Source organism: Saccostrea cucullata, unplaced genomic scaffold (assembly GCF_032062105.1).
Source record: "Saccostrea cucullata isolate Sc308-1 unplaced genomic scaffold, CSIRO_AGI_Scuc_v1 ctg2777, whole genome shotgun sequence".
Taxonomy (NCBI): Eukaryota; Metazoa; Mollusca; class Bivalvia; order Ostreida; family Ostreidae; genus Saccostrea; species Saccostrea cuccullata.
In genome coordinates this window covers 46739-73507 of record NW_026941264.1, presented here as the reverse complement: position 1 = coordinate 73507, position 26769 = coordinate 46739, and the positions used below count along the sequence as shown (strand labels likewise).

Below are 26769 nucleotides of genomic sequence, written 5' to 3'. Positions count from 1 at the left end.
ACTTAATTTCTCCGAAAAAGAATAAAATATATCAGAAAACAATATATAATTGTGTATTTACAGTGTTTACTGCATAGTTTATTCCTAATTTCAACTTTCAAATAAAATTGTTTTACATGATATGATAAGTTCCAAGCGTTTGATTTATCAAAATATTGCCAAGCGGGTCTTCCAATTCCCCGGTGATTAGTGCTGCCAAAGGTCAAACGTCATAAACACTGCAACATCGTCTTTCGATAAAGAAAGACAACTCTAAATAGATTAGGAATTGCTTGATTCTGTCAATTGCGAAAGAGGGTGGATTCATTATCGGAAGTCTGTTAAAAATAGCGTCAAAATAGTCCGACTCTAGATCGTGTCCGACTCAAGATCACTTTACCCTACTGATCTTGATAGATTGTATTTTGGGAGAGAATTTAGGTTCTATAGGAGCGGATCTTTTACATAAATATCGCTGCTTGCATAAAAATAACACTTAAAATGGTTTTATATACCTATGTTTTTGTGATGAAATTCAGCACATACATTTATAAACACCGAGAACTGTCATGGCTGCTGAAGTAAACTACCAGGAAACATGCAGAGTTATTTTACAAGTTTTTCGCATTTAACGGGGTCTACTGTTGACAGTGAATAAAAAATTCGTCTTATTAGAAGTAAGTTGAATGTAAAAATAATTTATTTTGCCTGCAGTCGCTCCTATTAAAAAAAAATATTTGCACCATTACGGAGATGCGATGGATATTGTAGCCCTCTCCAGAAAACATCAGATTAAAAAAAATCGGAGAGGGCTACATTAGGCCTATTGCAGCTACAAAATAATATTAAAGATGATTCCCATTGATGCTTTTCAGTGAATATATATGGGTTAATATTTAGCTATCCATATCATTTTTTTTTTAATTTTTCACTTAATAAATTTTATGCATAAAATTATGATCTAAATTAATTTGACAATTCCATGGAACATAAAATGAATATTAAATACACTTGAAGACGCTTTTACCACACGCATTGCGCCACACGGGCGACTATTAGATTAGAAAATCATAAAGTAACAATTTTATGTAAACGTTTGCCATCGAAATTCTGTAACAACTTGTACTGCACATAAATATATAACAAGAACAGTACTTTACCCGTAATGACATTGAAATTTTTTTTTTTTAGATATGGACGAGATGTGAACCAAGCGGGTACACGAATGACAACCGAGTGTACCTTGGTAAACACGATTCTATGTGTGGTCCATCACTAGGGGAACGGGTTGTCAAACATTTATGCAAGCCTCTGAAGTGGAAAGTTCATCATGTTTTTTTAGCTCTACTGGTCAGAGACCAGAAGAGCTTATGCGATAGTAATGCGTCCGGCGTCCGTCCGTCTGTCTGTCTGTCTGTCTGTCCGTCTGTCTGTAAACAATTTTTCAAAACGCTACTCCTCCTACAGTTTTGGTCTGATTTCAGGGATTTATCTAGCTATTTTGTTTTACTACCGTTTTATATGTAAAGGGGAAAAATGAGAGCCGCAGGCTCGATCTGAGCGCCGGAGGCGCGAGTATTCTAGGGGGGTCCGGGGGCATGCCCCCCCGGAAAATTTTTAAATAAATGGAGCAAAATCCTGCATTCTTAGAGCTTCTGAGGGTCATTTGTAGACCTTTACAAAGACCACAAAAACTTCACTTTTTAGGCAAAATACTAAATAACACACACAAAAAAAATTTAACCAGGTCAGGACTTCATTTAATTTTTTCTCTAAATATCTATCACAAATCAATTCTGTTTTTCATGTTTCACTACTAACATTGTTTTTGTTGTTACTCCATTCTTCCGATTCATAGTGATATAAGCTCCATCTTACTCATCTACACTTTTCTTTTTAACTCTGCAATCGCACGCGTATCTTTCGACATCATGGACTTGGCACATGTTTACCGATCAATATCAAATAAAAGCTTGAATAATATATTCTTTCTTTTAAAAGCGTTTGAATGACTAGGATGGTAAATTAGCTGTAAAACTTCAATCGGACAAAAACGGAAAATTTCAGAACGATGTTTTAAATATTCTCCGTTAAATCGGAGAATTTTCTATCTGAAAAAGGGGAATTTTTGCACCTTTTTCAAGAGGGGAAAGGTACCGTTTACCGGTAGTAAAAACAGCCTTGATAAATCCCTGGATTTCAATATAACTTGGCACACAAGTAGACTACACTAAGATACATAGAATAGTGCATCGGTTTTTAATTTTGATGAACGGTGTTGCCATGGTTACTAAAAATAGAATTTTCTGTGAAATTCCTTCAAAATGCTACTCCTTCTACAGTTTTGATCTGATTTCAATATAACTTGGCACACAAGTAGACTACACTAAGATACATAGAAAAGTGCATCGGTTTTTAATTTCGATGAACGGTGTTGCCATGGTTACTAAAAATAGAATTTTCTATGAAATTCCTTTAAAATGCTACTCCTTCTACAGTTTTGGTCTGATTTCAATATAACTTGGCAAACAAGTAGACTACACTAAGATACATAGAATAGTGCATCAGTTTTTAATTTCGATGAACGATGTTGGCGTTGTTACTAAAAATAGAATTTTCTGTGAAATTCCTTTGAAACGCTACTCCTTTTACAGTTTTGGTTTTATTTCAATATAACTTGGCACACAAGTAGATTACACTAAGATACATAGAATAGTGCATCGGTTTTTGATTTCAATGAACGGTGTTGCCATGGTTACTAAAAATAGAATTTTCTATGAAATTCCTTGAAAACGCTACTCCTTCTACAGTTTTGGTCTGATTTCAGTATAATTTGGCATACAAGTAGACTACACTAAGATACATAGAATAGTGCATCGGTTTTTAATTTTGATGAAAGGTGTTGCCATGGTAACTAAAAATAGAATTTTCTGTGAAATTCCTTCAAAATGCTACTCCTTCTACAGTTTTGATCTGATTTCAATATAACTTGGCACACAAGTAGACTACACTAAGATACATAGAATGGTGCATCGGTTTTTAATTTCGATGAACGGTGTTGCCATGGTTACTAAAAATAGAATTTTCTATGAAATTCCTTTAAAATGCTACTCCTTCTACAGTTTTGGTTTTATTTCAATATAACTTGGCACACAAGTAGATTACACTAAGATACATAAAATAGTGCATCGGTTTTTGATTTCAATGAACGGTGTTGCCATGGTTACTAAAAATAGAATTTTCTGTGAAATTCCTTTAAAAAGCTACTCCTTCTACAGTTTTGGTCTGATTTCAGTATAACTTGGCACACAAGTAGACTACACTAAGATTCATAGAATAATGCATCGGTTTTTGATTTCAATGAATGGTGTTGCCATGGTTACTAAAAATAGAATTTTCTGTGAAATTCCCTTAAAATGCTACTCCTTCTACAGTTTTAGTTTGATTTCAATATAACTTAGCACACAAGTAGATTACACTAAGATACATAGAATAGTGCATTGGTTTTTCATTTCGATGAACGGTTTTACCATGGTTACTAAAAATAGAATTATCTGTGAAATTCCTTTAAAACGCTACTTCTTCTACAGTTTTAGTTTGATTTCGAAATAAGTTGGCACACAAGTTAACTACACAAAGATACATAAAATAGTGAAATGGTTTTTGATAAGTACAAACCAGTAGAGCTACAGTCTCGACAGAGACTTCTGGTTTGACAGGTATTCAAGTATATGTATAACATTTTATTGGAGAGAGAGGGAGAGAAAGAGAGAGAGAGAGAGAGCTAGAGATTTGAATGTTCTTACCAGTAAAATAATTAGAATGAATCAAAGATGAACTTGAAAAGGCTAAGACATAGTCATTCTCAGCTTGAATCCTAAGGGAAGAAGCTTTTCGAGCATCAGATATGGCAAGATATACGCTTATATTAATATTATTAGCGCATTTAGCGAAAGGCACAAGTGAGCGCTTTTAGGATTAAAATTTGTCTACTCTGTGTCGCCGTCGTTGGTCTTGTCATACTAGTAATATTATGATCAGGTGAGCGATGTGGCCCCCGTGATTCTTGTTAATTAATGTAGACTAAGCAATCTGAAATAACTATCATGAATATAGTCTAATTATTGTCTTTTTTCAATTGTAGATACTTTACTTCCATTCCACTACTCCAAACTTTGGAATCTTATGTGATATATGGATGTGGCACAATTATGTCAAACAGGAAAGGGTTTCCATTACAGCTCAGGAATCCACACCTTCCTGAGAGGAGCGATGCTGAGCAGATGCAGCACAATAATCTTGTTGCCACAGTCTGGAATGATGCTAAACCTGTATGTATATGATTACCGGTAATATTTTTAAATTGCACAAAATATATATGCTAACACTATGATTGTTCAATGCAATTCTATTTTGGTGACTTTTTTTGAAAGATAGACAAATAATGTAAGGATTTAAACTTGTTTATGTTATGGTATTTTTACTTTATTAGGTTCACATTGTATCTACAACTTCTGATCCTCTTGGAGATGGCCCAGCTCAGAGAAAGGTTCGGGGCGGAGGTGTAATTATTATTCAGCGACCACCTGATGTGGAACTCTATCAGGCAAACTACTATGGGGTAGATAGAACCAAGCAGTAAAGGTCAAAGTGCCTTGTAGGCCGTCCGTCCAAGAAATTTGGAAGTATCTGGTGAATTTTATTTTTGAAATTTCGCTAATTAATACCTTACTGCTTTGGTTAGAGACCCCAGATACCAAAAAGCCAACGAAGCATTTCTCGATGATCGTCAGCAATCTGGCCATTGCAGAGAACTTTTCTAGCAGGAAGCGAGCGCCTTCGACTAGACGGGGGTTTCCTTGTATTAGTGTTGCCAGTGTCGACAGACATATAAGCACATAGCTGACGAGACCACGTGGAAAATGTAAACAGTGCACACAGAACGGTCGAAGAAGCGACACATTTTTGGGCGGAAGCCGCCTTTTACTTTTGCATGCTTTGTTGACCTTTCGACCTCTCAAGATGTTTGCCCCGCTTCATGGTACTCCAAACGGATGTATCTTAAACTAAGGGCATACAACCCGCTTAATCATATTTGACCCCTTCCCAATCTTTATCGTTATTATCAAATCAAAAAGCGTGTGTTATGGTGAATTTATTTTAACAATTTATTTTGATTAATGTAAAAAAGTCCAATAAAAATAATAGCCTAATAATAGAACGAATAGCTACTTTGTTACTGCTGATACGTTTCACGTTTGAGAGAAGAACGAACGACAACTCTGTATGTCTAAAACATAAACAAATCGGGTTCAACATTTGATTAGCACGGGGTACTGAAGCGATCTTTAGAAATACTACGAGGGACAAAATAGTTCAAGTAGGTAATTATGTTTAAGAACTAATGACAGGTACATAGCTACTGAGGAACTTATCTTTTCAATAATCTTGAATGAAATAGAAGAAAAGAGGTATGTAACTCCTTTTATCAATTGTGTACTACATTCGCGTAATAATCTAACATATAGACGATTCAGCGTGAAATTATTGTCAACAAACCCACGTGGAGCACAAATGATTTACAATGATTGACTGGAAGTGACCACAGGTACTTGTGGACAGGACCCCCCCCCCCCTCCCAATATCCACCCCTGGTCAAAATATTTTTTTTTCTTTTTTTCTCAAGAATTATGTTTCTAGTACTTATTTACAATGTATTCCATATGAAAAACCCAAAAAATAACATAGATTTAACGATTTACGAAAAAAGTCATACCAGGGTATTATAAAATAGAGAAGGTAAGTCACTTCGGGTTGTTAATTCGGACCCCTCTTGAATATCGGGCCTAAAATATCATATACCTATTACATGTCACCAAAATGTCTAGTCATGCCTTAATTCGGTAGAGGTTTTTGTCGTAAATCGTGCCATTTTATCAACCAAACATTATTCTGTTATCCCTTTATTAACCGTCAAACGCCAAAAATCCAGAAATGTCAAAGCAGAAATTACGGAAGTGACGAAAAAACGACACCTCGTAGTAATTTACTACAGGAACGATAACTCCACTTCTGTACTCGGAGAGTTCCGAATGTAATAGAACCAACGGAAAGAGCCGAAATTTGCGAAAAAAAGTACGGGAAATATTTCGGCGGTTGTTTTAAAGCGCAAAAAATAAGGAAAGAGATGAAATTAAGCAAAGGTATTCAAAATGAGTGAAAAAAATATTTCTTCTTTATACATCTGGTTACTAGAAAATTTTGAAGCTTCCACAGGCACTGAATACGTTGATTTACAGGACATTATAACAAAATTCAAGGCTACAGTGACTGGTCTTGCAGTAGGAAATATAATAAAGAGGTTATTTGAAAATGTCACAATAATACAAGTTCGCTCAAAAGATGACTGGTCAAAATTGACAAAGAGATATTTGGGAATCTCGTGGAGAAAATCCCCACTGTCTGATGTTCCTTTCAGTGAAATAAGTTCAATTATCCCAGAAGATTTTTTTTTGCTTTCAAAGACTGCAGACTGTATTAAATTAGGTCATTTTACTGGTGACATAATAAACAATAACAAAGTAATGATTGAAATTTCTCTGAAAAGTGATAAAATTTGGCATATGAATATTCGTGGAAGAACTATTAAACCAGCAAGTCTTGGCATCAATGAACAAAATGAACATTACAGTTTCAGCACAATATTCCAAATTATAAGACACCTTTCTTTTTGCAAAGGGGCTGAGAAAATTGGGGAAAATAAAAAGAAAACTACCTTTTTTGAAGAGCACTTGTCCAAAGTTGGTGATGAAAATTTCAGCAGTATTTGCTTCCGCTCAAAAAACTGTATAAATGTTTTACCAATTCAAGCTGCGACAAATATGTCATTTATCTGTACCTTTTGTAAAAAACTCCAGAGATCAACTAAATATCAATCTGATAAAAATGAAGAACAGTCTGAATCAAATGTTGAAAAAAAATCATTCTTCAAAAATACAAATAATTGCAGATGCAATCCAAGTGAACTCTGTGTGGAAAGTGATGATTTGCATAATACAGTTACATTGTGTGAAGCAGACAATAAAGACATGTCTGAACTGTTGAGCAAAATTTTTCCTGATTGTACTAACAAAATGAAAACATTTTTAAAGTCACAAAAAATAGCACTTGATAGACATCCCAATGGGAGAAGGTGGAATAGGGATGTAGTTCGGTTATGTTTAAATTTGTGGTGTAGAAGCCCTCGTGGTTACACAGATTTAAGAAATAGCAAGTTTTTGGTTCTTCCCTCTCAAAAACTCCTACAAAGAGTTAAAAATGAAGTTCATCAAGAGGCAGGATTCTCTAAAGAAGTGCTTCATTGGATGAGGAATGAAGCCCAGCTGAAGAAAATTCCACCAGAGGGGTTAGAGGGCGGCCTAATATTTGACGAAATGTCTGTTCAATCAGATCTACAATTCAAGAAAAAAGATGGTGAAATTCAATTAATTGGATTCTCAGAATGCACTCCTGAGTCCATTGTTTTTAACCAGATCTTGTCAAGTAAAAGACAGTTACCTTTAGCAACACATGCCCTCCAACTCCTGTTTTTGGGGTTTACAGGGTTCAGATTCCCATTTGCCCATTTTCCCTCAACTACAGCCTCAGGACATGAACTTTACTTGTTGCTTTGGGAATCCGTGAATATGTTATCAAGTTTTGGTTTTAAAATACAGTATATAAGTACCGATGGGGCTCAGTCCAACAGAGACTTATTCAATCTTTTACTACCAGAATTTAGCACAATGAACCCAGTAACCTGCTCATTCAAAAACATATATTGTCTAGATAACCCCCAAATTTTTTTCATAATGGACATCTCCCATGTGATAAAAAAAATTCGCAATAACATATTGAAAAGTGGTACTGATGCTAGCTGCAAGAGACATTTAATGCTCGGTGATAAGTACATTGAGTGGAATCATTTTAGGAAAGCTTATATATGGGACATATCATCTCATGCATTTCCAGTACACCATAAATTATCCCAAGAACACTTGTTTATGACACCTGAGGCCAAAATGAGGAATCACTTAGCTGAGGATGTACTAGATGGGAATATGCTACATCTCATGAAACTTTATCAAGATAGTCTTGGTTCAGAAGGGTCACAACTGGATGTGACAGTTAAACTCCTAAAATGTACTAGTGTCCTCATTAAAAACTTCAGAGATACTAGACCTGTCACTGATGTAAGTGATGATCGTTTGAAAGAAAATCATGATGCAATGGATTGGTTCGTACAGTGGGAGAATAGCATAAAAAACAACAAAACAATAAAAAATAAAGAAAAGCATTTAATTTCACACCAGACTAGACAAGACATTATATCATCTGTGCTTGGTTTTGAGGAGCTCTGTCTTTACAAACTGAAAAAATCAAATGCCTCCATTATTCCATCAAGAACAAACAGTGATGTTATAGAAAATGTTTTTTGTCAACAGAGGACACTACATAATGGGGCTAATACCAATCCTACCTACCTAGGATACTGCAACACAATGAATTCTGTTATTCTAGGACACGCCTCTGTATCGAGGAAATCAAACACTGGGGGAGCCTCGGGAGGTGCTGAATTGCCAGAACAACATCCAAAAAGAAGCTCAGAAGGAAAGATATGGCATACTAAAAGGTTTCTGAAATAATATAAAGTACATTATTATACATGTATTTCACAATCAATCATAAAAAGTATTTATAGACAAATTTTAGGTACATCATAGAAACATATACAGTGTAAATAGAAACTTATCTAAGTAATGAATTTGCAGATATTTTTTAATTTTTGATATAGATAATGGCCAACCTATCAATGTAATACTGTCACAGAAGACTTGGCCTCTTTTGTGTATACAGTACTAGTATTTCTCACATGAATTATAACATGAGGTCCATGGGCTACAATCCTCACCTGACTCACTGGTCTTGCTATTAATTCTTAATCAGGATTTCTCTCCAGCTCCTATGTGCAACTTTGATGTGACACTTCTGTTGGTCCCACCCTATTTTGAGAAAACTTGAATATAAACTACCAGAGAGATGCTTCCACAACAAATACTAATCATGCATTTACTATTCTTGAGAAAATGTTAAATATTTTTTCCAATGGTTTTTCTCTGTAAAATTATGACATTACAAAAAACAGAATTTTCATATGGAAAATCCACTGAATTAACATTAAAATTAACATTAGAAACATTTAAATATTTTCTGCACCTAAATTTGGAGTTAATAAATTTCAGACCAGATGACATACCTAGTAAGATCTTCCTCTGTCATGTTCAAATCTCTGTCAGCAGATGTTTTTCTTTTCTTTCCTTTGCCCTTCCCTTTACCTTTTCCTTTGCTTGATGTTCTCTTACCTCTTTCTCTAGGTTGTGGTGAAAGGCCAGGTCCAGATGATACAGAGCCAGCGGGAGTCAGATCAGCATATGAAGGTTGAGAGTTACTAGGTCCTGCCTGTTCAGTGTCAAGTACAGATTGATTGGATGCATGAACATTTTCTAGAATTCCATCGACAAGCACTTTTATGATATCATCCTTCTTTTGCTTCATAGTAGCTTTCAAATTAAAATGCTGACATATTGAGATCAAATCCTTTTTGGTAAATGAATGTTCAGTAAAGAATTTTTCATTTTGTAAAAGTTCAGATTTTAACCTTAATAATGAAACTTCTTTATTGCTAGAGTCATCTTCTGAGAAAAATTTCATGTTGAAAGTTTTCACAACTGTTTTTGACCTTTTCATGACCTTTTTACGCAGTGCGACACTCTTCTCATTTTTCAAAAATGTTAAGAAATCTCTTCGAAACTGACTTAAATTTACTTTGAGGAATAAAGAGACAACTGCTTGGAAAATCTCTGTGTAACTATCACAGGTCATGACCATTGAAGACAAAAGATCAGAAATATCTTCAGTTTGATTTTCATTCAATTGATTTCTCGACTTCGCAACACACTGAATCCATGTGTCAAAAATATAAGAACTATCGAGTATTTCTCCCTTAATAGAACTGAATAAATATTTTCTATCATCAACTAGCTTATCATGAGTAAGTTTTTCACGGCATAATAATTCAAGTTTTTGGAAAAAACTAAAGGTCAAATCAGACACATTAGTGAGACTCTCTCTGTCATTTTGTCTGTGTTTAACTTCAAGTAGGGTCTCCGGCTCTACTGCTGTAGCATTTAAATGATCAAATGAAGTACACAATGAATTGAGAATTTCCATTTGTGATTGAAATCTTGACAACTCTGTTTCTTTACCTTTGGTGAATAATATATTTCTGATTTTTTTTGACAAAGTATGTTTCAATTTGGCTAATATGTATCCACTTATGTACCTTAATTTCCCTTTTCCTGCAGAGTCCATTTCCAGGTCAGACTGAACAGTTAGCTTTTTTACAGGCTCAGGGGCAGATAACTGAAGATAGGAAGAAAGCTGAAGAAAAAATTCTTTCTCTATCTGAAACATAACTGCAGTTAAAAGCTGAAATGCTGGCCCTTCAGAATTTTGCTCATAATAATTAAGCAAGGTTTTTGCACTTTTTTCATAATCATCTGAGTTAAGATACTTGTTGAATCTAATAAAATAATCATTTCTATGCTTCTGAGAAAAAGACATTTCCCCTTCAGGAAAAGTATTCAGTCCTATGTCTTCCATTATTGAAAATTGCTCATGAAACCAGTCATCAAAATATTTATAACTTTTGCAGATTGCATCCCTGAAACTGAAAATAATTGTTTCTACTGGTGTGTCAGAATATTTCTGCACTGCAGAGTCCAAAATGAGTTTTGATTGTGAAAACTGATCAGGAAGTGCATTTTGACCAGGATCACTAAGAATATTGTCTATGAATTCTAATTCTTCAATCTCTGAATCAGAAAATTCTGAATCCTCATTCAAAACTTTTGACTCGATAGCATCATCAGTGTCTTCAGATTTATGACCAGTATCTGCTGTCAGAGTACTAATGTCAACATTATCCCTGCAACAACTTAGATCACATTTCACAATGCCAATTGAAAAACTGTCGTAAAAATTGTATACATGACCTGGATGTTTTTTGCATAGATTTTTATGGAAGTTTATTACTTTCAAACCCTGAACAGATACTGCTCTGCCTATGGCAACTCCAAGTTGCCCAGGCTGGATACAATTTGTGCAATCAATAACTAAATTTTTCAAGGTCATTCCCTGGGATTTGTGTATTGTCATAGCAAATCCTACTTTTAAGGGCATTTGTACTCTTTTCGCCAAAACAATTTTATCCACAGGGTCAAATATTGTGAAAATTTCTCTTGAAATGGACACTGTAATTGGTGTACTATGATTTTCCATAAATTTCACATCTACAGAATCATTACATAAATTTGTCACAGTTCCACAAAGTCCATTCACTAATGTGTCACTTAAATTTTTAATCAGCATAACAGGACAACCAAGTTTTAATCCTAGATTCTTAGGGGCCAGAAATTTGTTGAGATAGTGTTGAGAGCCCTCATCCTCAGCTTTGTACACCTTTAACTCCCCTTGAAGTGCTTGCAATTTGTTGTAATTATACAAGTCTACATCTAAATTTCTAGCAAATAAGTGTACACATGATTTCTCATTTTGTATTGGTCTATCAAGAGAAAGAAGAAATGCAACACAATCTTCTGAGAGATTTCCAATTTCAAGTTCATTAATACATTGAATCAAGAGCTGATCTTCCTGTCTGTGGATAATATTTAAGTTAATTTTGTGTGGGAAATAATTTTCAAACCAAGGTAATCTATAGCAATGATTTCCAAGATCTCCAAAATGTTCGTTTGAAATAGGTGGGAGTTGATAAAAGTCTCCCACAAGTATCACCTGGATATTGCCAAAGATGAGTTTTGAATTTCTGACATTTTTACAAAGTAACTGAACTTGATGTAGGATTTTTGCGCTAATCATGGAAATTTCATCAATAATTAGTATTTCGGCATTTTCAATATTTTTCTTAGCAACATTGAACCTTTCATCAGTCTTTACTAAGTGTATTATTTCTTCGTTCAAGTGTCTGCCATCCTCTATCCCGGCCCATTTATGCAATGTCTGTGCCCTTAATTCACCATAATGAGTCGCGGCGATACCGGTAGAACATACAATAGCAACATTTTTCTTCAGTTGTCTTAAATACCTTACAATTTGTTTGACAAGAAAAGTTTTTCCTGTCCCGGCTTGTCCAGTAATTATCAAGTTATGTCCAGAAGTTGCCAATTCAAATGCTCTTCGTTGATCGTCGTCCATTTTTATTTCCCGTACTTTTTTTCGCAAATTTCGGCTCTTTCCGTTGGTTCTATTACATTCGGAACTCTCCGAGTACAGAAGTGGAGTTATCGTTCCTGTAGTAAATTACTACGAGGTGTCGTTTTTTCGTCACTTCCGTAATTTCTGCTTTGACATTTCTGGATTTTTGGCGTTTGACGGTTAATAAAGGGATAACAGAATAATGTTTGGTTGATAAAATGGCACGATTTACGACAAAAACCTCTACCGAATTAAGGCATGACTAGACATTTTGGTGACATGTAATAGGTATATGATATTTTAGGCCCGATATTCAAGAGGGGTCCGAATTAACAACCCGAAGTGACTTACCTTCTCTATTTTATAATACCCTGGTATGACTTTTTTCGTAAATCGTTAAATCTATGTTATTTTTTGGGTTTTTCATATGGAATACATTGTAAATAAGTACTAGAAACATAATTCTTGAGAAAAAAAGAAAAAAAAATATTTTGACCAGGGGTGTATATTGGGGGGGGGGGTCCTGTCCACAAGTACCTGTGGAAGTGACAGGCCTTCTCTTCAAAATAAATAAGGTAACTCACGCTGTGTGATTAGCCTATCTTTTATTGTCACCCTTATCTTTGATTGTTTTAACCTGAAAATGTCGCCTCCCTATGCAGGCATGCTTTAGACATGTTAGATATCGTAATATGATAGCTGTTATGGTCGGGTCTTATCGAACGAACTGGTACTCTAATTACCATGATTACATGCCTGGGAGAAATTATTTGAGGAATTATCATGCCGAGTTTGTGTATACATTTATATATCCTTTCTCATTTAATGTTAATACATGTATGTTGAAGGATGGGCCAAAACTGTAAAATCTGGACAGAAATTAAAACGCAAGCATAAGAACCACATTGTGTTTTGTATAGATGTGTCCCTGCTACGGAGGCAGCTAACAGAAAGGGGATATAATTAAGATTGCATTGTGGATTTGCCCTGTGCCACCTCTAAATGGCAGAAGAAAACTCAACTCAGCACAACCAGAAACACTTTTCTGAAGGTGAGTACATCAATTTATTATATTTCTAGATAAGTGGAAAAAATTTTCATAACTTATGATACATATTTTTTATAGCATAACAAATCATCTTGTTATGATGGCAAAACTGAACCGAATACTATTTTTGAAAGTATATTTTGACTTTTCTTATTTTTGTTGACTTATTTTCTTTTCATTTTTTTTAAATACATGCAAATACATATTTACTTATAATAGTAGGCTTTTGAAAGAGAAAACAAATACAAAAAAATATTAGAGAAGTCAAATCAGTCAATATTTATCATGTTTAATAATCGCTTACTCGATATCTGACTTTTTCATTACATGTACAGATGATTATGAATTCCATTGGAAATAATTTTTGGTACTAAAATTAGTTATCAAATAAAACACAAATGCACAATACATGTACACCCAAAATTACAAAAGGTTGTTTTAATTGGATCTATTTCAAAAACTGCTGTATACACATGTAGGTTATATAACTAGCAAAAGAGAGGGGACAGATGTTGTTGGTCAGGATCGCTAGTCTTATATTATTTCATTTGTTGGTTGTTTCCAGTATATTTACACTAAACTAAATACTACACAAGTTCACTTTCCGCAGTTTTGAATCTTTTGTTATTTCTATATACCCACTTCACTCTTGAAGTTGGTATAGTGGCATTAATTTCTTTGCATGTCAGATTTCACTGAATGAATGAATGTAGATCAAGGCGATAACGGGTGTTTTACAGCTAGGTGTGGATGAAGACATGCATATTACCATTTGCATGTTTTAGTTATAATTGATAAGTTTCTGATAAAAATGTGTACCTTGTAAAAAGAAATAATATACATCCGAGTAAACGAGTAACTTTTTTTTAGTATTCGATACTTGACTTCCCTAGAAAATATATTAAAATAACTGGTATATCATAAAAGGTTATTTGAAGTCCTTGATTTCATTTATTGAAAGTCAGATACATAATGTGAAATAATTTTTGTTAAATAAACATTGTGAGATATTCTTAATTTTTTTTTCAATTATACACTTTGTAGAAAATTCTGCCAAGAGACAGTTGTGAAGGGAATCGTGTAGAAAATCTCCAGAAAAGAAATCACCACTGATATTGGGATCTATGTACCAATATTTTAATACAATCATCAAAGACAAATTTACCACAGGAATAAAAATAAAACTGTCTGGCATTCAAGGGCCTGCCATGGTAGAAGCAATTCATAGAACCACAAGCACATTGTAAATCTATGTAAGGTCTTCTGTGTATGTTGTATTCCTTATATAATTTGCTGTTTTATAACAAGACTTTGTTTCATTGGTACTAAAACTTAATACATGTACACATACAAAACCCAAAAGCAGTTGTGATATTTATTGTTTTTTATTACTCATTAGTTCTCATTTTTGTGTGAAATTTTATAATTTTCCATTTGTTGTTTCCCAAAACCATATCTTACAGATTTTATGTATTGCAACTTGCATTTCAATTTTAACTTGTTATACTTGACAAAAACTAGAGGTACTGTGAGCAATGAACTCACTAAATGATACCCCCGCCTCCCATATGATTATAATGGAAAAGTCCATGTTTTGCTGTGGCCTGGAAACCCAAAATATTTGTTGGATCAAAAAGTAAAAGAGGAGGTGCACAATGGCAATATGTAATAAAGATTCTGTGAAGGTTTCATTAAATTTCACTCAGTGGTATAAGAGAAATTGCGGATAAGATATGAGTACCCCAAAGCGTAACAGACGGACGAACGGACAGCTAGACGGACGTACGGACGGACATACCGATTACAGTATACCCTCCCACTTTTCAAGCGAGGGTATAATAAATGTTAAAATGTTCATATTGCTATTGACGTGACTTATTCTCATGTATCCGCATCAAAACCAGGACATATTGTTTATTCTTGTTCCTTGGTTTCAATACTACAATCCATCAAAATATTTATCACCCCCCCCCCCCCCCCCCTTTAAAAAAGATTATGCTTCAAATATGTGTCATTAAAGTTTTGCACATGAGAACCTGCAAACATGCTTCCGCCTATCAGTACTCTCAGTACTTTGATTTGGTTGTAGCATTTGCAATGTACATCTTTGTAGAGGAGCTTGTTTTCAGGCCTTCCATGCTAATCACAACTTGCTTGCATAAAAAGCCTAACTTTGCATTCTATCAGTCATGATTGTTGTTTGTATATTTTCAACAGTAATAATAAATAAACAATGTACGGTTTATATCAAATTTAATTTTAACATTCTAGATTTACATATTTTTAAAATTCTTTTTTTTAAAGTGACACTTTGAACAGTCATTCCCGTATAATTCGTACAATTGAAAAAAACGCTATGTCGCCAAATACATTTCAAAGCTATGGTTATTGATATTCAAATTATTCCTTGACCCTTTATGTTAACATATTTTGCCACAAAAAAAAAAACATAATCTGTTATATTTTTTGATATTTTTTTTTCGAATATTTACACAAAAGGAAGCCCGGAATCGTGTAAAATGCGATGTCGCCATCGTATACCTTGCCGGTTGAATGTGCATTGCCTGGTTGCATTTTGTTTTAAACATGCAAAAATTGTTTTAATTAATGAAGAAACATGTCAAAATCATATAAATGAAACTTTCATTGATAAATAAATAACAATTTTTAAAGAACCCTTTGATCATCGTTGTCACCAAATTTCACCTAACCTACCGTAACAGTGTTTGAATACTTTTAAAGATAATACAATATATCGTTAGTACAGTTAAAACTGTGTTTTTGTGTCTAATATATATTAAAACTTTAGCACAGAATCTTTTTTCGGCAAATTAATATTACCGTGTTCATTTTTTTTAAAAAAAATACGGATTTTTCATAATGTCGCGTATAAGAACCTAACCTACGTGACGGTGATTGTGAACAATCAGAGGCTATGTGAAGTACTATTTCAAGGCAGTTGATTGACACCAATGGGTATGTTTAGTAAACAAAAAACAAATGTAAGGAAAGTTAAACAACAAAGCAGAAATAAAGAAATTATCAATGCTTCTAACCTCCGTAGCCTCTTACCTCCGTAACAGAAAATCAACAAAATCTGTCGTGTGCAACATTTCAGGTGTTTAAATCTACCAGTCTGACTAAAGCCAGCCCCTACTATATCACTTCGTTAGTCTGACTAAAGCCAGCCCCTACTATATCACTTCGTTAGTACTAACGAAGTGATATAGTAGGGGCTGGCTTTAGTCAGACTGTAAATCTACCAGATAGTGCTGGAAGTTTACTCTTCAAGTTGACAACAAAATGGAATGTAAAAATCATAATGCTTTTAAAGCATAAAATAAAAATATTTTTGAAAATATTATGGTAAAAATGGCCTTAACTTAGATGTTTTTGCATATCACAAATAAAAATGATAGTAGATTTTTTTTTCGTTTTGTAAATGTCTAATATTCCGTAATGCGTATGGGCACAAAAAGGTCACCCTTATGTGAAATATCAGCGGTGTACAGGAAAATTATACTCGTTTATACGTAAAACCAGCGATGTAACGGAGGTTTGGTTTTTCTGCAAAAAATGGATTTTTGTGTTTTTAAGTGAATTTTTCATATATTATGATATACTAAATAAGTTTTCTTGAAAAATTATGTTGATGTGTGACAGTCACTTCACAAAGATTCAATAAATCACTTCATTATCACAAGGTTCAGTAAGGTATTTCATAACGGAGCTGGTTAAAATTATTTGTTTATTTTTTTTTATATTTAGATTTTGCCTAAAGAACACTAAAACACATACCCCCCCCTTTTTTTTTTTTTTTTTTACAAATAAATTATGTTTTCTAATCGTTTTTAATTTAAATTCACCATTAAGTAAACGCATTCACACCAAATCTTTGAAACGAAGGTTGTATTATATTTTGTAACGGAGGTTATGGAAGTTTAAATCCTCACATTTGCAGTTATAAAAGAAATAATATTATACTAATAAATATTTGATTAAGTTGATTGACCCTTAGTAATGCTGAGTGACATCAATTTGTAAAACCAATAGGAAGTCTCAAATAAATCTTACTCTTTTTGTTGTTATTCAGAATAACCTCCATAACGAAACACACTTTTTGGTAAATTGCTTTCAAAAAGGGAGGAAAACTGTTTAGTTCTTCTCTCAATTGTGTAAAAACATTCTTTTTAAAGTGTGTTTGACACGTTTTTAAAAGTATTTTGATCTCTTAATCTTCAATACGTGTTTCTGTAACCTCCGTTACAATTTTTAAGCAATTTGTATCTCAATTTTTCTTTAAAAAGTGGTCAATTCATAATCAGATAAGGTCTTTAATTTTTCAGATATATCCCTTAATTTTTCAAATCAATTTGTCAAATAATGTAATACTCTGATTGCTTGGCAATACACCTACTGTTTATTTTATTGTCCAAAAATTCCGTTATCTGGATTTACACATATTTAGTCAATATTTTTTATGTTTGCAGTTCAGATTTTCTTGTATTAAACATGACCAAAGACTTTCATAACTTTACAGCTGCTTTTTCTGAGTTATAACCTCCGTTACGGAGTTCTTGCATGTGGTGAGTTGGGATAGCCATACAAACAAAACGAAGAAAGATTTACGTGTAAAATTTCATTTTATTAATAAAGGATGTTTACTTTATCAATCAAGCACAAAATTTTATCCTTGCTCATAAATTCGTTTTTCAGTACTATGGACTTGGCAAATGTATGAATTATACGGGAATGACTGTGAAACAGTATTCTCAAAGTTAACCTTTTTGAGATTTTTTGAGGTCAGATATTGGCATAACTAGCTCAATAAAAAATGTAAGGAAAACGTTAGGTAACCATGGCAACACCCTCCATTAGAACCAATTGCAATAGACACAATTATGTTCCCTACTAGGGCCTAGTGACGTCTACCAGTGTACGAACTTTTATTGAAATCTAACAAAAACCCTCTGAGGAGTTGCAGTTCTTAAGATAGCTTTTACTATCACAAAAAAGGATAGCTAGTTAGAGTGAAGAGCAGGGGGCGGTCACTTTGTTACCGTGTTACCTCATCTGGTTTTTGACCACAAAATCTAAAATTCAATTGAAAACTGACTATTTGAATGCTTTGTATGAATATTATCAGACATTACTCTGCAAAAAAAGGAATGTTATTCAATTTATATTTGTGCATCTCCAAAGAAAACTCGAAAAGTAACATTTTTGCAGTTTCGGGATGCATTCAGTTGCCATGGCAACCGTTACGCCATTTTATTATACCAAATAAAATTCTTCAGCGTTTTACCTTTCAGAGTATATATAACAGTGAGTAAAAAGCTTCCTAATTTTCATCTGAAATTTTTTCTCTCAGTTTGAACAATCTCTGGGGGTTAAAAGATGCTTACGGATGACGGACATTATGCCCCCCCCCCACCCCCACCCCCCCGCTTTAAAATAAAATTAACAAGTATAACTTAAAAAAGTTCACAATATGCTTTGTTTCTATAGTAATCTCTGTTATGGAAGCGGTATTTGTAAATTTGTGTGTATTTCTGGGAAGTAAAAAGAAGAAAAACACATATTTGGCAATCATGGGTCTTATTCGTTGCCATGGCAACAGCAATGTCATTTTACTCTACGAAATCACATACTTTAGGATTTTACCTTTCAGAAAATATATGGGTTGCTTTATGTAAAAGTGACTAGAAAATGCCGAAATTTCTATTCGAAAATTTTTAATTAATATGCAGCAAAATACACAAAATCTCTGGTAGTTAAAGGGTTAACAAAGTTTAGGATGGTCCTAAGACACTTCTTAAGATAGACATAGAAGCTCTCTTAGGAATGTCCTAGTTAGGGTAGACTTAGGAGACTTTTAAGATATTTCTTAAATATTCTAACATGAAATGTTACTTGTATTAAAGATATTAATAACAATTTCGCGGACTTTGCCTGTTTTTATGCAAGATAAGAGATGAAGAATGATCATAAGAATAGTTTATTTTCATGACCCCCCCCCCCCTCTCTCTCTCAGGTGATAATGAATCAATGTTTAAAAGCATAAATGACAATTAGTGCAGGCACGTAGCATCGTTTTTGAAAGAGGGGGGGGGGGGGGGCAAAGGGGGAGAGGCCGCTATTTTCAATTTTTTGACTTACCTGAAAAAATTGACAAGTAATAAAAAAAGGGGGGAGGGGGGAATTGCCCAACATCGAAAATCCTATTTCGTGGAAAGGGGGAGAGGCCGACTATTTTCATTGTCAACTTCTTTTAGTACTAATTTCTTAGAATTCAATACTACATTTACCTGATATCAATTGCATATAGTATATAGGGGGTGGGCAACCAGCCTTTCAATGAACATTTCAAACAAAAAAAGTAATGTTGGGGGAAAAAGTGGGCCACTTCCCCCACCCCCACTGTTGCTACGTGCCTGTAATGAGTGCATTTTTAGGTCACCTGAGTAAACTCAGGTGACCTATTGCCATCTGTTTTCGTGCGTCGTGGTGCGGTGTGCGTCGTTCGTCGTGCGTCGTGTGTTAACATTTGAACATTTTCAGCTTCTTCTCTGCAATGACTGAACCAATTTCAACCAAATTTGGTAAAAAAGCATCTATGGGTGAAGATGAACAAAAATTGTGAATTTCATGATCCCTGCCCCCCCCCCCCCCCCGGGGCCCTGGGGGGGGGGGGGGGAGACTAAAACCACTAAAATTAATGCAATCTTTAAAAATATTCTTTACTCCTGGACATCAAGCAGTCAAACTGTTTGCATGATTGTAATCAGCATTGAGTCTTCTAATAAAATTGTGAAATTCATGGCCCTGGGGTCAGGGGTACTTGTGCTAGGGAGGGGCTAAATAGGTATATAGTGAAAATGCATTATTTCTTTGAAAATCTTCTTCTTTGCTCCTGTGTATTAAATAAACTAACTAAGTACATAGCTATGATGAGCAAAAGTGCCTCTACCAAAATTGTGAATTTTATGGCCCCAGGGTCAGGGATTCTGGTGTTAGGGCGGGGCTCTATTGATTTCATAGTGAAAATACCTGAATTCTTTGAAAATCTTCTTCTTTGCTTTTGGGTATTAAATAAACTAACTAAGTACATAGTTATGATGAGCAAGAGTGCTTTTACCAAAATTTTGAATTTTATGACCCCAGGGTCAGGGGTTCTGGTGTTAAGGCGGGGCTTTATTGATTATATAGTGAAAATACATGAATTTTTTGAAAATCTTCTTCTCTGCTCCTATATAGATTTTATATAAACTAACTAAGTACATAGTTATGATGAGCAAGAGTGCCTCTACCAAAATTTTGAATATTATTGCCCAAGGGTCAGGGGTTCTCGTGTTGGGGGGGGGGGTATATGCATTATACATGTATAGTGAAAAAACATTAAATCTTTGAATATTTTCTTCTTTGCACTTAGGTTTTAAGCAGATGAACTACCTATATAGTTAGGTCCCTAATCTTCAAGAATTTCAAATTTCAAGGCCCCCAAGTCAGTTGTACCATAGAGGGGGGGAGGCTGTACTTACAAACTGAAAATGAATGAATTGTTTGAAATGTGCTCCTTGGCATTACCAGGTAATCTAATATTTTTGAAAAGCATGAATGCCTTTCCAAAAATACAATGTGTGGATCTAGGCCTAACAGTCCAGGGTTCATGTGTGGTAGTGGCACTACTCATTATTGCTGAATATTACTGATTTGTTGAAATGCATTTTTTGTTCCCCTAGCCTGCCTATGGGTATTAAGTTACCAAACTAAGGAACTGCTAAGTGTATAGTTATGATGACCAAATGGTAAATGCTAAAGCATCTGGCTTAAAACATGGATCAAATTCAATCACTGAAAAGTTGTTGAATAATGCTCAGGTGACCTATAAGGCCCATGGGCCTCTTGTTTATTAACTGTTCTCTCAATTTTTACAGGCTTATGCATACATTCACACGGTACAATGCTCTTAAATTGATTGAGTTCATTAAGGAAATCATTAATTTACAACAAATATTCGATTTACGTACACAAAAAAAAATCATTCTTAGTTTTTTTTCCTGACACCAACGCTTCTTAAAATCACCTAAGATATGACTTAAGACATGTCCGCAGTCATCTTAAAGTTAGGACTAAAGCCTAGGTCACACTGTCACGGTAAAAGACACGGATTGCAACGGTTCACCCCGATTTTTTAAACCGTAATTTTAGAAATCTTGATGCTAATACGATTTTTTGGCGCGAAAAACAAATGAAAGGGTTGTTTCAAGATTATTGCACGGTTCAGCAAGGATTGGACACGATTTCATAACAGAACATGCTATCCACGCCACGGACACTGTTACAAACCACGGTATACCGTAGTGATACCTTATAATGCGACGGTCTCACTAGTGATTGTTAAGCTACGGTAACGGCCAATCAAGCTAATGCTTCAACACCCCACGGCTCTTGTACGAGAATGCCACCAATGAAGAAGATCTTTTAAGACGTGTTACGTCTAAGTAAGTAAAAGACATTGGAAAAAATGAAATCGTCATGAAATTCTCTGTACATGGACGCCAACAATAATATTGTTCAAAAATACCGATATAAAGAGGAATCATTGAGAAATCCAATGCTTTTTTTTTTGCTATTTTATTTCTTATTTTTAAATACAAGTGGCTGGTTCTTATTTTTTTAATCCTTATAAAAGTTGACTTATGAGTATTTTCAGATAACTGTTATGTATGAGAAATACATACAAATGCGTTAAATGCTATGTAAATTTATTCAATATTTCTAGATCTATTCTATATTAACATTTTAGAATATTCACTTTTACAATAAAAATCAACGCGTTTTCACTCAATATTATTGTTATTTATTCAAATTTAGTTATGTTGCCAAGATACTCTTCCTGTATTCGAGTGTAGTAGCTAAGGTCCTGATATATAATCATTTAGATTTAAGTGGCGGCCAATTGAAGGGTGTTTGAAATTACTAAGTATCATTTGCCTATACCAAAATTTGGTAGTCTCTCAAGAATTAGAAATGATGTTGACGGATGAAAAAAAAAAGATAATGAACAAAAAAAGCAATCTCAAAAGTCCAAACATAAAAACCGGGAGAAAAGCAAACATGGACCTCTAAAATATCAGAGGTGGAATCAGGTGCCAAGTTGGAGGGATTCTTCAATATCACTATAGCGACCGGTCACATCCGCCGTGTGCTCCTTTATTTGATCGGGGAATAACGGTAAAAGCAATAACATTTCCTGAAAGTAAAAGTGACCCCTTTTTGTTTTCAATAGCTGGGATTGAATGTGTTGCTGGTAATCCTTCTATTATTTCATAGTAACTCACTAACTGCTTCATGTTTGTCATCAATTAAAGCGCATCCATACAATGAATATGGTTTGACAGCCATCAGTAAGGATATACCAGTTTTAACTTTCATACCCAAACTGTTTTCTACTTTCTTTTCCTTCTTCCGTTTTTAACTGGTATAAAAAACAAGTGTCACAACAATGTAGTTCTGTGATTTCTGTTTGTTCAACTATGGGTGCAGATTTAGAAGCCGAATCCCGTGCTCATGGTCATGTGTACAGTCATTGACAACAGATAACTATGACAAACAAAAATGTGAATTAATAACTGAAAGATCGTAAGCTTTCGTTCTCCAACCGTAAAATTGTCGTTAAAACACGTGATTAGACGTCAAAACCCTTACTGCTGCCGTAATTACAACGAAAGAGAAAACGGTTCGCCGCCATTATTCGTGAGTCTCTGTATTAGCTCCTTGTCGCTTTCCTACTACAACCTACACAAAATTTACGGGGTTTACGGTTAAATACGGATTATCTTGTATAATCGTATATTTTGGACTGCAGTCGTCGAAATCCTTGAGTAAGCGTAGACCTATGTATCACGGATAACCCCGATAATCACTTTAAGTGTATAATTAGTCCCAAATGGTAAAAATACAGCATACGCGGGTAAAACTACGATATACAAGAAATGAAGTTTTATTGCGGTTTTTTATATAGTTTTGAACGGTTCAAAACACGTAGCAATTTACGAATCATTCAGGAGTAATCCGAGTTAACAGGGCTCACCACGGTAATAATAACGGAATGCGGATACTAAGAATTTTCACGGATTAAATCGTAGCTTACCTTGATCTAAAATCGTGAAAGTGTGACTGGGGCTTTTGGGAGGTCTTAAATAGGATTTTCAATGGCCTCACTTAAGACTAAGATATGTCAAGACCGTCTTAAGATATGTCTTAGTCCTAAGATCTCTTCTTAGCATGCCTGCAGGTGTTCAGATACACGTATGGTACAAGAACAAATTTAAAATTATCATTTACAAAAGATGTTTTATCTTAATTTTGTATCATGTCAATCATCGGTCACATGACCCTTAGTTTTAATTCCACCCAAACTGACAATATTTTTTTTCATTTTACTTGCATAATGCTTAGTGACAAGATGGATATTAATTTAGTAAGCGTCCCCACATTGCCGACACATTAGAATTTTCAAATGAACAGATGAAGACGACTTTTTAGTGTGTATGTGCGTGTGCTTTTTAAATTCTGAAAAACTTTCAGCGTACAGGATTTTAATGTGTTTATACGGATTTCCTACCCCAAAACCCATGCAGGAACTCGTAGATTCATGTACATTTGTACAAGTAATTATTTTAACTTCAGTAGGATTTTCTGGATTAGAAATCGTCATTAAAAGAATCTCTCATGGCAAGAACCGGTACCCGTTTTGTTACAGTGGCGTAGCATTGTTTTTGAAAGTGGGGGCAGCCAAAAAAATGTTTTTAACTTACCCTGAAAAAGTTGACAAAAAAAAGGAAAAAGTTGCCCAAAGTCGGAAATCCTATTTCGTGGAAGGGGGGGGGGGGGGGGGGGGGGGGGGGGAGATAAACTTTTTCTCAGTGTCAACTACTTTTAGTAATACGAAAGCCCATTGAGCTCATTTTCGTAGGATAAGAAAATAAATAATTTTTGCGTTAAAACGCGAAACTTTCGCGAAAAACGCGTAAAACGCGTATTTATAAATAACGAAAAGTTTCGCGAATAAACGCGAAAGTTTCGCGTTATAACGCTTAAGTTTCGCGTTGTAACGCGAAAATTACGCATTTATTCGCGAATGTTCCGTGTTATATCGCAAAAATTTTATTTTTGCATAAAAAATGCCATAAAATGAGGTTAAATATTAATATTTCAAAATAACTGAGATTTTGTTCTTCAATAAAAAATGGGGGGGGGGGGTTGCAGACATTTTATCCTACCGAAAATGAGCTCAATGGGCTTTCGTACAAATATAAATAATTTTATGGATAAATTTACAAAATTTTACAAAAGATCAACAGCTGGTCAAGACTGGACCCCAGGCAAGCCCTGTTCCTTTTTTTTATATATTCCAAATAAAATGAAATTGACTTCAGTCTATAAAACTTTTCATTTCATATGGTAAAGGACCAAATTGTACTAAAATTCATGCTTGTCTACCAAGCGCGGATCCAGAATTTTTTTTTCCAAGTGAGTGGGGGGGGGGGGGGGGGAGGGTTTTTGGGGGTCCATCCTATGCAGTTAAATAAAAATTCAACCCAGAAATTTGTTGACAAGCAAAAAAAAAGGTAAAGTCATTTTCCAAACATGAAAAAACATATTTCCGGGGGTAAAAGGAGTGGTGTGATTTTGGCTGTAATGGTTATAATACATGTACATTTTGTACAATATGTAGGCTTTGACTTTGAAATTAAAGCTCCAGAGGCGTAGTCACAAACTTAAAAGTGGGGGGGGGGGGGCTCAACTTCAGAAAATCTTTGACAAGCAAAAAAAAAAAAAAAAAAAAAAAAGCAAGATTGAAAGTTCCCCAAACTCGAAAATCCTATTTCGGGGGGGGACAACTTTTTCATATTATTTTCAATTCCAATTTTTTCCCACAATTCTTCAATATCACTATACTATGGTCAAAAATTGGGGGTGGGGGTGCAACTATCCCTTCAATGAACATTTCCTATAGTAAAGGTAATGATTTAGCCGAAAAGTTTCATTTCTTAAACAATTTTTTTAAAGCGAAAAATTACTATATTACATTAATAATATATCATACAACTCTTCATGAGATTCATGCTTACTCATTTGTTGAACATAAAAAAATGCCATAAAATGAGGTTAAATATTAATATTTCAAAATAACTGAATTTTGTGGATTTATTAAAAAATGGGGGGGGGGGGGGCTGCAGCAAACTTTATAACCTAACCCTAATCACTCGATTGAATGTTGGGGGGGGGGGGTGGTGAAACCGCTGCCCAAAGTGACTACGACTATGAGGCCGGAATTAAAAATATCTTTGTTTCAACCCGACCCTAAATTCTTAAGTTGCTCGGTAGGTAGGTAAACAATTTTATTTAACTGACAGCAGGTTTGAAAATCCATTTCAAAATTTTATGGAAAATTACATTTATAAGTAAGAAAAGCACAAAAGAAAGTGATTTGTGAAGAAAATGCTAAGTACATGTATCATACATATGCCTTTAAAAGCAAAATTCATGATTAATTAATTCACAACTGTTATTTAGATAAACTTGTGAAATATCTCACACCATAGTACATTTATATAAATCGAATTAAAAAAACAAGATTCTCAAATACGCAAAGACTGGACATCAGAGTATATTTTTTCAAACCTTCAATCAGCGTTCAGAGCTTATAGACGATCAATGTACTTTTTGAGATTTGCAGTGGTTCTAGAGCATTTTGCTTTGGAGTTAAGACGTAAGTGGATAATTCTTAGTCGCAGGTTCATATAACAATGAGGAAGGTTGAAAACGGTCCATCAAAATTAGGGATCATAAAAACTTGTCGCAGAAGATGCTGGCTCAAAAAAAGTCGCCACTGCTTCCTGGCAAAAAAATAGCTTAGTGCGTGGAAATTTGGAGCAATAGGAAAATGTTCAAATGTAGTCCAACAAATATCGAAGGGATTAAGACCTAAAAAAAATTAAAGAAAAATAAACTGCATGGACGTCTCGATCAGGAAGCTGAATAAATGATTTCAAAATTTTTGGAAAGAGTATTTAAACAATATTTAAATGAACCAATCCAAATCTACAAATGATAAAAATGCTATATAAAACAATGTCATAGTCACAAAGTTTAACCCGTGAAGAAAGGCATGAAAGTACAACTAAATATAATATTTATCAGGATGAATATGCAGATGTATTTACAACTCCTATGATTCCAAAATGGCATATAGTAAACATAGGAACAGATCAAAACTCAAATTAAATAAAATGCAGTGAAATTGAATGATGTGTTCAATAGGTGGGCCCTTCATCTGGTCATGAGGCTGGCCTTTCCATGTATTACGTTTCTGAAATTCAACAGACAGATTTGTTTGTTCGTTGTTTACCGTCCCTAAT

At 34.4% G+C, this 26769-nt stretch overlaps 2 long non-coding RNA genes across 4 annotated transcripts; one reads left to right on the top strand and one right to left on the bottom strand.

Moving 5' to 3' along the window:
• Window positions 1–8322: 8322 nt before the first annotated feature.
• LOC134257504 (uncharacterized) lies at window positions 8323–9023 on the bottom strand. The gene is made up of 3 exons (XR_009989929.1): window positions 8930–9023; window positions 8502–8654; window positions 8323–8387 (listed from the first exon to the last, which is right to left on the bottom strand). It is a non-coding gene; the product is annotated as an uncharacterized LOC134257504 (long non-coding RNA).
• A 3808-nt stretch (window positions 9024–12831) lies between these two features.
• Window positions 12832–14553, top strand: LOC134257507 (uncharacterized). Of its 3 annotated transcripts, none has more exons than XR_009989933.1 (3): window positions 12832–12866; window positions 13212–13342; window positions 14384–14553. It is a non-coding gene; the product is annotated as an uncharacterized LOC134257507 (long non-coding RNA). The 3 variants fall into 3 exon arrangements; XR_009989932.1 differs by having other exon boundaries at window positions 12838–13081; XR_009989931.1 differs by having other exon boundaries at window positions 12838–13087.
• Window positions 14554–26769: the final 12216 nt, after the last annotated feature.